Genomic DNA, 11,139 nt, shown 5'->3' with positions numbered 1-11,139 from the left:
CCCATAATACGTGTTAGAGCTTGTTATCAAAATTTTATACTGATCTTGTATGAAAAGTTTATCTATTTGATAAAGAAATAATTTTTTTTATTAAAAATTTTATTTCCAATTTTAAATTTAATATTTTTATTAAAATTTTAAAATAATACATAACTTTATTATAAATATAATATTATTTCTTTTGTTTTAGTTGTTTTCTATTATTTTTATTATAAATCTAATATTTTTATTACAAATAAGATAAGTAAATTTTATTTGTTACTGTTTTCAATCTCCTAATAAGATTATCTTTTTTTTTATTCCTATTATGTAACATAAGTAAACTTTCTTTTATTTTACTAACGAGAGTTTGTTTAAGTTGTAAGCACTTTTATTCGTTTAAGCATGTCTCGAGTTTGAGTTCTTGTGAATGCAGAAAATACCCGCTGGGAGATTCACCCATCAAGGCCATCATATCAAATTTGATTATCATATTCGAGTTAATATCGAGTATTGAGCCGGATAAATCTGTTCGGATAATCGGGTTCATGTAAAATTTGCCAGCTGTAGTTTTTACTCATTAGTAATTACATGAGATCAAATAATAAAAAAATTAATTGTTACCCAAAAAAATCAAAATTTTAAATACATTTCTTAAATTATCCATAAACCCTCTGTATTTCTAATTAATTGTTCTCATTTCATAACCCTCAATATAACTCGAAACTCAACCCTGATCCATAGAATAAAATAAAATAATCCTAAATAAACATTTTTGACTCGGATATTAAATTATACAATTCAAACACATCTTAACCTAATTATTGGACACTTGAAAATGGCGTTTCACCCTACCAAAACTCTACTATGTGCATATTAAACCTAAACTGTTTTACTGGGTCAAGTTAGCTTGATTAAATCAACATTCATGAGAAAATAATCATAATTATTTATTAGATTTATTTTTTTTTTGAATTAATCACTGGTATCCGATCTATTGACCGACTAATTCAGATCAAGTACTGCTAGGGATGGCAATGGGTCGGGTTTTTGGGTCACCCGACCCGACCCGAGAAGAAAGGGGTTTTCACCCGTGACCCGACCCGACCCGACGAAATTAAGGTTTCACCCGACCCGACCCGACCCGAATATATGACTTAGAAACCCGACCCGACCCGACTCGACCCGAAATAATAATAAAAAAATTTTATTCAATGAAAACAGTGACTTAATTGAAAAAAATTATATATGGAGGGACATTATTGTAATTATCCCTAAATATATAGGATAAAATTATATATATTTTTCGGGTCGGGTCGGGTCGGATTTTTTTCACCCTAAACCCGACCCGACCCGACCCCGAAATTTTTTTAAAAAAATCCGACCCGATCGGGTCGGGTCGGGTTGGAACCCGTCGGATTCGGGTTGAGTTGTCATCCCTAAGTACTGCAGAAGCGATGGCGACCCCTCCAACCCAGTTTGCTCAATTCACAAACGTCAGGATTTGAACCCCTGATCCCTTACTTAAGGGACCTAATGTCTCATCCCACTAAACCAACTGATTGTTTGCATATATTAGATTTATGTACTTAAGTTAATTATAACTTGTTTGAAATATTCTTCAAAACGTGCGTATAATGAAAATCAAGAACGTAAATTTGGGTCAAATTCTTTTGCCAAGTGAACAATTTGGACTAAACGAACAATATAATAGTATTCCTTCATATTACGTAAAAGGACCTTTTTGTACTCAAAATTGCACGGCTGCATGAACTAAGCATGGAAATACATTTTGATTAAACTAATGCTTTTTAGAAAGGTTGTCAAAGCTTATCCATAATTGAAAAAAGTAATTGAACCATTTACATTAAACCCAGATTCATTAAGATATCTTTTATTTATTTAAAGTTTTGGATTTTTTTTAAATGTATATATATATATATTATTTATGGACAGATGGTAGTCTTCCATTTTGGATTAATATTAAGGAATGTATACCACATAGATGAATATTACCCATTAATGTTGAATGTAGAATTAAAATATTAAAATACATACATCGATTGACCACCTACCATGGAAAATATGATATTAAAATGAAGATGGAAAAGGGAAAAAAAGTACGAATTTTCCCATGAAAATAATCTATTATTCAAAATCGAGACTTTCAAATAATTTTTTTCTATTTTTAATAAGTACTTTTTTTTATAAGAGAACAAGAAGTTGTTTGGAATCATTTTCAAGATGTAAGATTGTACGAGATTATAGTAATATTTTACCATTATATCTCAAGTTTAATTATTAAAAAAGTCTGTCCAAAAATTAAAAAAAAAAGCAAGTATGCTCTTATTATTTGAAAACAATAATGTATTTTTTAAATATATATATTATATTATAATTAATAAAAATATCATTTTTTATTATTAAAATTATGATATGATCCAAATGGAATTTGTACGGAGAGACCTAATATTTTATGTTAGAGGACGAAATAATGAATTTTTTTTAAAAAAAATAAATTATTAATAAAAATATTTATATTATTCATAAATTTAAATTTTTTAAAAAGGTTTAATACCAAAATAAGTGCTCAAACTATACCTCTTTTCACGAATATGTGCCTAAAGTTTTTTTTTTACTTATCTTGGTGTCTAACGTTATAAAATGTTATCATTTTAGGTGTTCGGCCCATCAATGACGTTAATTTTTCGTTAAGTGACATGTGTCACAATATGATATTTTTACATTTGTTTTTAAAAAAAATATTATTATATTTATAAAAAAATATTAATTTCTCTTGAATTATAAAAAAACCCTAAAATTCCTAAATACTAACCTTAACCCCTGCTGCCTTTTCCGGCCACTGCCACCACCGTCGATATAGTTGCTGCCATCTTCCTAGTCATACGTTGTCGTAGTTACCGTCGATTGGCCGTCGGAATAACGTGAGATTGTGATTTTTATCATAGGTTTGTGGGGTATAAAGCGTCAATTCGTTGTCGATCGATCACGATTTTATAGGGATTTTGATCTGGGGAGGAGATAAGGTTGGGTGGAACTTTGTCGACGTCAAAAAGAGACGGACGACGTGAGTTTAGAGATTGAAATAAATGTTTTCAAAATTTTGGAGTCATTTAAAAAATATTTATGTATTTTTTAATATTTTTTTAAATTTTAAATAAATTTTTTAAAATTATCAAATTATAACACACGTCACTTAATTGAGAAAATTAACACCATTGATAATCGAATTGCTTTATTAAATTACTTTATTAAGTCCCTTAACTATTAAAGCAACCCTATGCAAAAGCTGACTCCCAATCCCCCCCTACTCCAACACTTTGGTCCACAAATATCTTAACATACCATTTAAAGTTATACACTCATATATAAATATAATGAAAATTTTTTAAAAAACTCTTATGTTGTCCTATATCTCATTTAAAATTTACGAGATAAAATTGTAAAGATTTAGGAGTATATATTTAAATAATAATTTATAAATATAAAAATATCAACACGACATAAATCATAGGGTAAAGTACGCAAATGATTCCCTGACTATAAGATACTTCTTTATTAACTATCTCGATTATTAAAACTTATAAAATAGTCATATGACTGTAAAATGTTGCTTTATTAAGTCCCTTAACTATTAAAGCTATAAAATAGTCACCCGACTATTCATTATGTTCCAAAGTTGTCTTTTTTTTATTATAAAATATTGGCGATTGTCTAAGCTGGACGTTAGTGTAACATCCTCAATATCGGGTTAGTGATCAAATTGTAAAGTTTCATAATTTGATGACTAAAATAGAAGAATGAAATAGCTCTATGATTATTAGATGCATATGATGAAGGTTATTTTGTAATTGTTAAAGGAAATAAAGGGTAAAATGGTCATTTGATCATTTAAGGAATTATATACACGTGGGAAGAGAGCTATCTGGAAGCTTTCTTCTTCTTGCCTTCTCTTCTTCACGTGGGGCTAGCTTCAAAAGGTAAGTTCTTTGTTTGTAAATGAATTGTTGATTTTAAGGTTGGGTTTTGATTATTAGATGATAACTAAGCTTAAGGAAAGCTTAAATCATCTTAAAAACAAATGATGGAGAGGTTAAGAGAGATTAAAGATTTGGAGTTTTTATATGAAATTTTGGAAAGGAATTGATAAGTAGAATTTGAAGTTAAATTTGACTTGTCAATGGTTAAATTAAGAGATTTGGAGTGTTAGAATTGGAATTAGAACACATTGAAAATTTGGTATGATTTTTGAATCTCATATGGAAGATAGGATTTTGAGGTTTAAGATGAAATAAATGAATATAGATTGGTTTAAGTATGTATACTAGAGTTAAGAATGAAAAGGGGATGATATATGAAGGGTTTGAGTGGAAATGAAGTAATTTTCGGGTTGAAAATATGATTTCTGGGCAAGGGGAATCGGTACCCATTCAAGGGGAACCGATACCCCTTCAAACGACAGAATTCCAGAATGTCTTGAGGGAATCGATACCCCCATGGTAGGGAACCGATTCCCCCTAAAGAAAAATGTTAATATTGGTTTAATAAGTTCGTTTAAGTTGCTAGTATCCAATTACAAGGTGTAGGTATCTAATGATTGTCCCGAAATGTACATTTATGTAGATTCTACGCATAAAGAATTCCGGAACGTTTGGCAAGTAAGATCGATCAAGGGGAAAGATAAGAGATTGGAATTGACTAGTGAGGCCAGGTGAGTGCATATTAATTAGTTTATGGTGCTAAATGGAAACAAGACTTGCGACAAGTCTTTTTCCTCTGTTAGAATGCATGAATATATGATTATACGTATATGAATGACATGAATTGTATGTATGCATGATTATATGTGTTAACATGCTTTTGAATGTAATGTTATGAGAAGTATGTGCTATGTAATGTATATATATGAGCCATATGACATGATATATGTGAACATGAGAAAACAAAGTATAAGATATGAACTATGTGATCCTATGAGAATATGAGATAAGATCTATGTGACTGCATGAGAAAGATATGAGCTTATATGGCCTGTGATATGAAAGTGTATATGTGAAATGATATGAAATATATATGTGAAAACAAGTATATGTTATGAGATCAATGATTACACGTACATGTGATACGTGACTGAAAAGAAAAGATATGTGGTTATAAGAGAAAGAATATGAATAAGTAATGTGAACTGTTATAAATGATAATGCCCATGTTATGTGATATGAGAGCTAGGGGTATAGTTGGCATGCCAAGGGTCGAGGGTTACCTATGTTCTTCGGAACATATGGACTGTTTACCTATGTTCTTCGGAACATATGGACTGTTTACCTATGTTCTTCGGAACATATGGACTGTTTACCTATGTCCTTCGGGACATATGGACTGATTACCTAGGTTCTTCGGAATCTATGGACTGGTCTTTCGGGACATTGATCGAGCTGTGGTGACAGCATATGTGTGCACAACCTCAATGTACTCACATACCTTAAGTTCTCACTAGTGTACATGGGCTAATAAAGTGATAAACAAGCATACTGAATGTGATATGTATACGATGGGGTTATAAGTGGTTTGAAATGTGTTACGTGAACCATATGATGTTGTGTGTGTATAGTGTTGATTGAAAAGGTTAACAATAAAAGTATGTGATTACATGATAAACTGTAATGATGAATTATGTGTCTGTATGTATTTACTGTAATTAATCTGATATGATTTTATATGATACGAAGAATGCATGAAATTGGTATAACATGATAGAACAGAACATGCATGTATTGATATATGTTATGAAGTGCATTGTAAGTTGTTATGCCTCACTAAGTCTTCGACTTAGCGTGTGATTGTTTCACGGTAGGTTTCGAGAGAGTAAAGAGTAATGCGGAGCAAGACAGGTCAGTTTTCCTTACCAAATGTCAGATCAGAAAATGTATGTACTGTTTACAGAGTGTAGTTGGCATGTAGTCTAAAGATATAAATGGTATGAACTCTGATATCTGTTGTAAACGCTTTGAAATAAATTAAATGTTATCAAAGTTTTTAAATTACCCACTATTTTATACGAATACATGTTTAAAAAGTCAATGTGACACTTCGGACTCGTATCCGGGTCGGATACGAGTTGGGGGTGTTACATTTAATGGTATCAGAGCTAAGGTTTAGCCGATTCTCGGCATAAACCGAAGTCCAAAGTGTCATAAAAGGTGTACATGCCAACATAGATTGAAAAATTTCTGATCTGATTGTGTAAGGAGTATGTTGTCTTGCTAATAGAATAAGAATAGTTAATACAGTAGAAATCCGATCGTAATAATTTCAAAGTAAGTGAAAGGTGATATTCCTGATTGTGATAGCTATTCACTTGCCCTGGCCAGGCAGGATGAAGAGCGTACACCTCAGGAAATGCCTAGTAAGATCAAAAGTTGATTTCAGAAAGCTGAAATCATATCTGAATAATGATAGAAAGTTTTCATCGTTTGAAATCGGAAAAACGATATAGAGTATTATGTGGATAAGAATATGGTGAACGGGTGTCATCATAAGAATGTTAAAAAGATCTAAGGATGTGATGAGTACGTATAGAAGAACTTAAGGATAAGTGCATCAGTGACAAGTGTATAAGATGTATAAAGTCAGAGTTTATGAGTTTGAAACGAAGTGATAGTATGCGCATAAACAAGAGTATGTTATGATAAGGGTTTGCAGTTAAGATGAAAAGAGTTAGTATGGGCTAACTAGAGTATTTGATAAAAAAAATGCACTGGAATGATAAGATTATAAGATATTATCAGGATATGAGAACCAAATCCGTAATGGATCTGGATACAGTTGCATATTTGGATCATAGTAATGTGGTATAGTAAGGAAAGGAAGTAAGAATTTGTATATTTAGGTTAAAGCTGAGGATTGATAAGAAGAGTTTGAGAATATGTATATCGATGATCAGATTATAGGACACAGGAAGTCAGAATGTTGAGTTGAGTAAAAGAAATTTCAGGATGTATGAGAATAGAGGTGAAATTGATAAGTTGAGTTAATTGATTATGATATGAATTTGAATATAATTGTATATTCTGAGCAGATAGCTATAATGTAGAAACAGAGATAAGTATTTGCATGGAACCTTCAGGAAGGAAAATACAAGTATAAGAAATGAAAGGGATTGATTAAAAGAATCAGATACGATAAATATGGAAGTACAGAGGACAGTTTTGATATAGAGTGATGAAATGAATGTTATTGTCAACGTGATGAGTGACATTATATGGAATTTTAGAAAGATCAAAGGAAAAATGCATAATCGAATGAGAGAAAAGACAACAATGGATTGGTATTACTGGTTATTGCTTATATGATAAACAACAGAGATGAAGGTATAAACGAAAAAGATAGTCGAAAAACTAAGGGATTGAAAAGTAAGTTTCTGATGATGACAAGAAAGAATAAGTCAGGGAAGCAACATAAGAACATTAGAAGATATGTTCATATTAAGATGTGCAGTGAAAATTCGAGGACGAATTTTCTTATAAGGAGGGGAGATTTAACATCCTCAATACCGGGTTAGTGATCAAATTGTAAAGTTTCATAATTTGATGACTAAAATAGAAGAATGAAATAGCTCTATGATTATTAGATGCATATGATGAAGGTTATTTTGTAATTGTTAAAGGAAATAAAGGGTAAATGGTCATTTGATCATTTAAGGAATTATATACACGTGGGAAGAGAGCTATCTGGAAGCTTTCTTCTTCTTGCCTTCTCTTCTTCACGTGGGGCTAGCTTCAAAAGGTAAGTTCTTGTTTGTAAATGAATTGTTGATTTTAAGGTTGGGTTTGATTATTAGATGATAACTAAGCTTAAGGAAAGCTTAAATCATTAAAAACAAATGATGGAGAGGTTAAGAGAGATTAAAGATTTGGAGTTTTTATATGAAATTTTGGAAAGGAATTGATAAGTAGAATTTGAAGTTAAATTTGACTTGTCAATGGTTAAATTAAGAGATTTGGAGTGTTAGAATTGGAATTAGAACACATTGAAAATTTGGTATGATTTTTGAATCTCATATGGAAGATAGGATTTTGAGGTTTAAGATGAAATAAATGATATAGATGGTTAAGTATGTATACTAGAGTTAAGAATGAAAGGGGATGATATATGAAGGGTTTGAGTGGAAATGAAGTAATTTTCGGGTTGAAAATATGATTTCTGGGCAAGGGGAATCGGTACCCATTCAAGGGGAACCGATACCCCTTCAAACGACAGAATTCCAGAATGTCTTGAGGGAATCGATACCCCATGGTAGGGAACCGATTCCCCCTAAAGAAAAATGTTAATATTGGTTTAATAAGTTCGTTTAAGTTGCTAGTATCCAATTACAAGTGTAGGTATCTAATGATTGTCCCGAAATGTACATTTATGTAGATTCTACGCATAAAGAATTCCGGAACGTTTGGCAAGTAAGATCGATCAAGGGGAAAGATAAGAGATTGGAATTGACTAGTGAGGCCAGGTGAGTGCATATTAATTAGTTTATGGTGCTAAATGGAAACAAGACTTGCGACAAGTCTTTTTCCTCTGTTAGAATGCATGAATATATGATTATACGTATATGAATGACATGAATTGTATGTATGCATGATTATATGTGTTAACATGCTTTTGAATGTAATGTTATGAGAAGTAGTGCTATGTAATGTATATATATGAGCCATATGACATGATATATGTGAACATGAGAAAACAAAGTATAAGATATGAACTATGTGATCCTATGAGAATATGAGATAAGATCTATGTGACTGCATGAGAAAGATATGAGCTTATATGGCCTGTGATATGAAAGTGTATATGTGAAATGATATGAAATATATATGTGAAAACAAGTATATGTTATGAGATCAATGATTACACGTACATGTGATACGTGACTGAAAAGAAAAGATATGTGGTTATAAGAGAAAGAATATGAATAATAATGTGAACTGTTATAAATGATAATGCCCATGTTATGTGATATGAGAGCTAGGGGTATAGTTGGCATGCCAAGGGTCGAGGGTTTACCTATGTTCTTCGGACATATGGACTGTTTACCTATGTTCTTCGGAACATATGGACTGTTTACCTATGTTCTTCGGAACATATGGACTGTTTACCTATGTCCTTCGGGACATATGGACTGATTACTAGGTTCTTCGGAATCTATGGACTGGTCTTCGGGACATTGATCGAGCTGTGGTGACAGCATATGTGTGCACAACCTCAATGTACTCACATACCTTAAGTTCTCACTAGTGTACATGGGCTAATAAAGTGATTAAACAAGCATACTGAATGTGATATGTATACGATGGGGTTATAAGTGGTTTGAAATGTGTTACGTGAACCATATGATGTTGTGTGTGTATAGTGTTTGATTGAAAAGGTTAACAATAAAAGTTTGTGATTACATGATAAACTGTTAATGATGAATTATGTGTCTGTATGTATTTACTGTAATTAATCTGATATGATTTTATATGATACGAAGAATGCATGAAATTGGTATAACATGATAGAACAGAACATGCATGTATTGATATGTTATGAAGTGCATTGTAAGTTGTTATGCCTCACTAAGTCTTCGACTTAGCGTGTGATTGTTTCACGCGTAGGTTTCGAGAAGAGTAAAGAGTAATGCGGAGCAAGACAGGTCAGTTTTCCTTACCAAATGTCAGATCAGAAAATGTATGTACTGTTTACAGAGTGTAGTTGGCATGTAGTCTAAAGATATAAATGGTATGAACTCTGATATCTGTTGTAAACGCTTTGAAATAAATTAAATGTTATCAAAGTTTTTAAATTACCCACTATTTTATACGAATACATGTTTAAAAAGTCAATGTGACACTTCGGACTCGTATCCGGGTCGGATACGAGTTGGGGGTGTTACAGTTAGTATAGTAACTGAGATATAATAGTCGTTTAAGATTCTGATACCAAATTTAATCATATCACAGTCAATAAGCTAATGTTCAACTTAGAATACTACTAATTTTTTAATGAAAAAAGATGAGTTTGGAACATAATGAACAATCAGTGATCATTTTATAACTTTTAATAGTCAAGGGACTCAACAAAGTAACACTCTATAGTTAGATGATAATTTTGTAACTTTTAATAACCGATGGATTGAATAAAGTAGAAACCTATAGTTGAAGGACCATATGTGTACTTTGCCCTAAATTATACAAAATATTAAGCTGTGGATGGTACGATATTAAATGGTTGTCCCTTGTTCCTATATGTAATGGGGTAAGGGAGAGGTAAGATAGTAGGATGCCCCCAACACAAGGTTGAGAGCAACTTCCGTAGGAGACCTCCAAATTATGAAATGCCCTCTATGAAACTCGATCCCACGACCTCAAGGTTAAAAACTTTGAGCTCTATCAACTGAACTGGATCGTCATTTGAAAGGTATTTTATATTGAGAAGAGATTTGATTTTCCATTTTTGGTGGATTATAACATTGGGTGGTGGGGTTAGGTGGCAACTTAGATTTCACCAACCTTCCATATAATTGGACTCTCCTTTTTTTGAGCTTTTTAAGGGCTTGCCTTCTATTTTTTTTGTACCCTTCACTATTTTCTTTTTAACTCATATGCTTTATTTGATTTTATAAATTGTTAGTCAATTACACGAATCAATTTATCTCAATAATTAAATGAATCGTTGTTATTTCTAGAGTTCATGAATTCGAGCACCAACAACTATAACAAGGTAATTGAGCGTTTATTGTCAAATGATTGAGAGTATTTAGAATATATATTACTTTATTATCAATTACCTTAGTTTAATAAAAATAAATAAATTTTTAGTCAGTTACCTTATGTTGTGAGAATTGTTTAATATTTTTCTGAACATGATATTTTCTTTTATTTTTTATAAGGATCAAAGTGGTTAGTTTCAAACAATTTACTGATATTTTTTTCGAATTTATTAATATTATTTTTATATAATAAAGATTGAAACTTTTCGGAATTATTAAGCACAACATGTCACGTGAACAAGCGAAATGGCATATTTGGTTTGTTTTGTTAGATTCCTTTATGTAATCTGCGTTTACACCTGCTAGATTCGGCGCTTAACCGCGTTCACACATGAATG

This window comes from Hibiscus syriacus, unplaced genomic scaffold, assembly GCF_006381635.1.
Source record: "Hibiscus syriacus cultivar Baekdansim isolate YM2019G1 unplaced genomic scaffold, ASM638163v2 tig00012370_pilon, whole genome shotgun sequence".
Classification (NCBI taxonomy): domain Eukaryota; kingdom Viridiplantae; phylum Streptophyta; class Magnoliopsida; order Malvales; family Malvaceae; genus Hibiscus; species Hibiscus syriacus.
Note: the sequence above shows the minus strand (reverse complement) of the source record.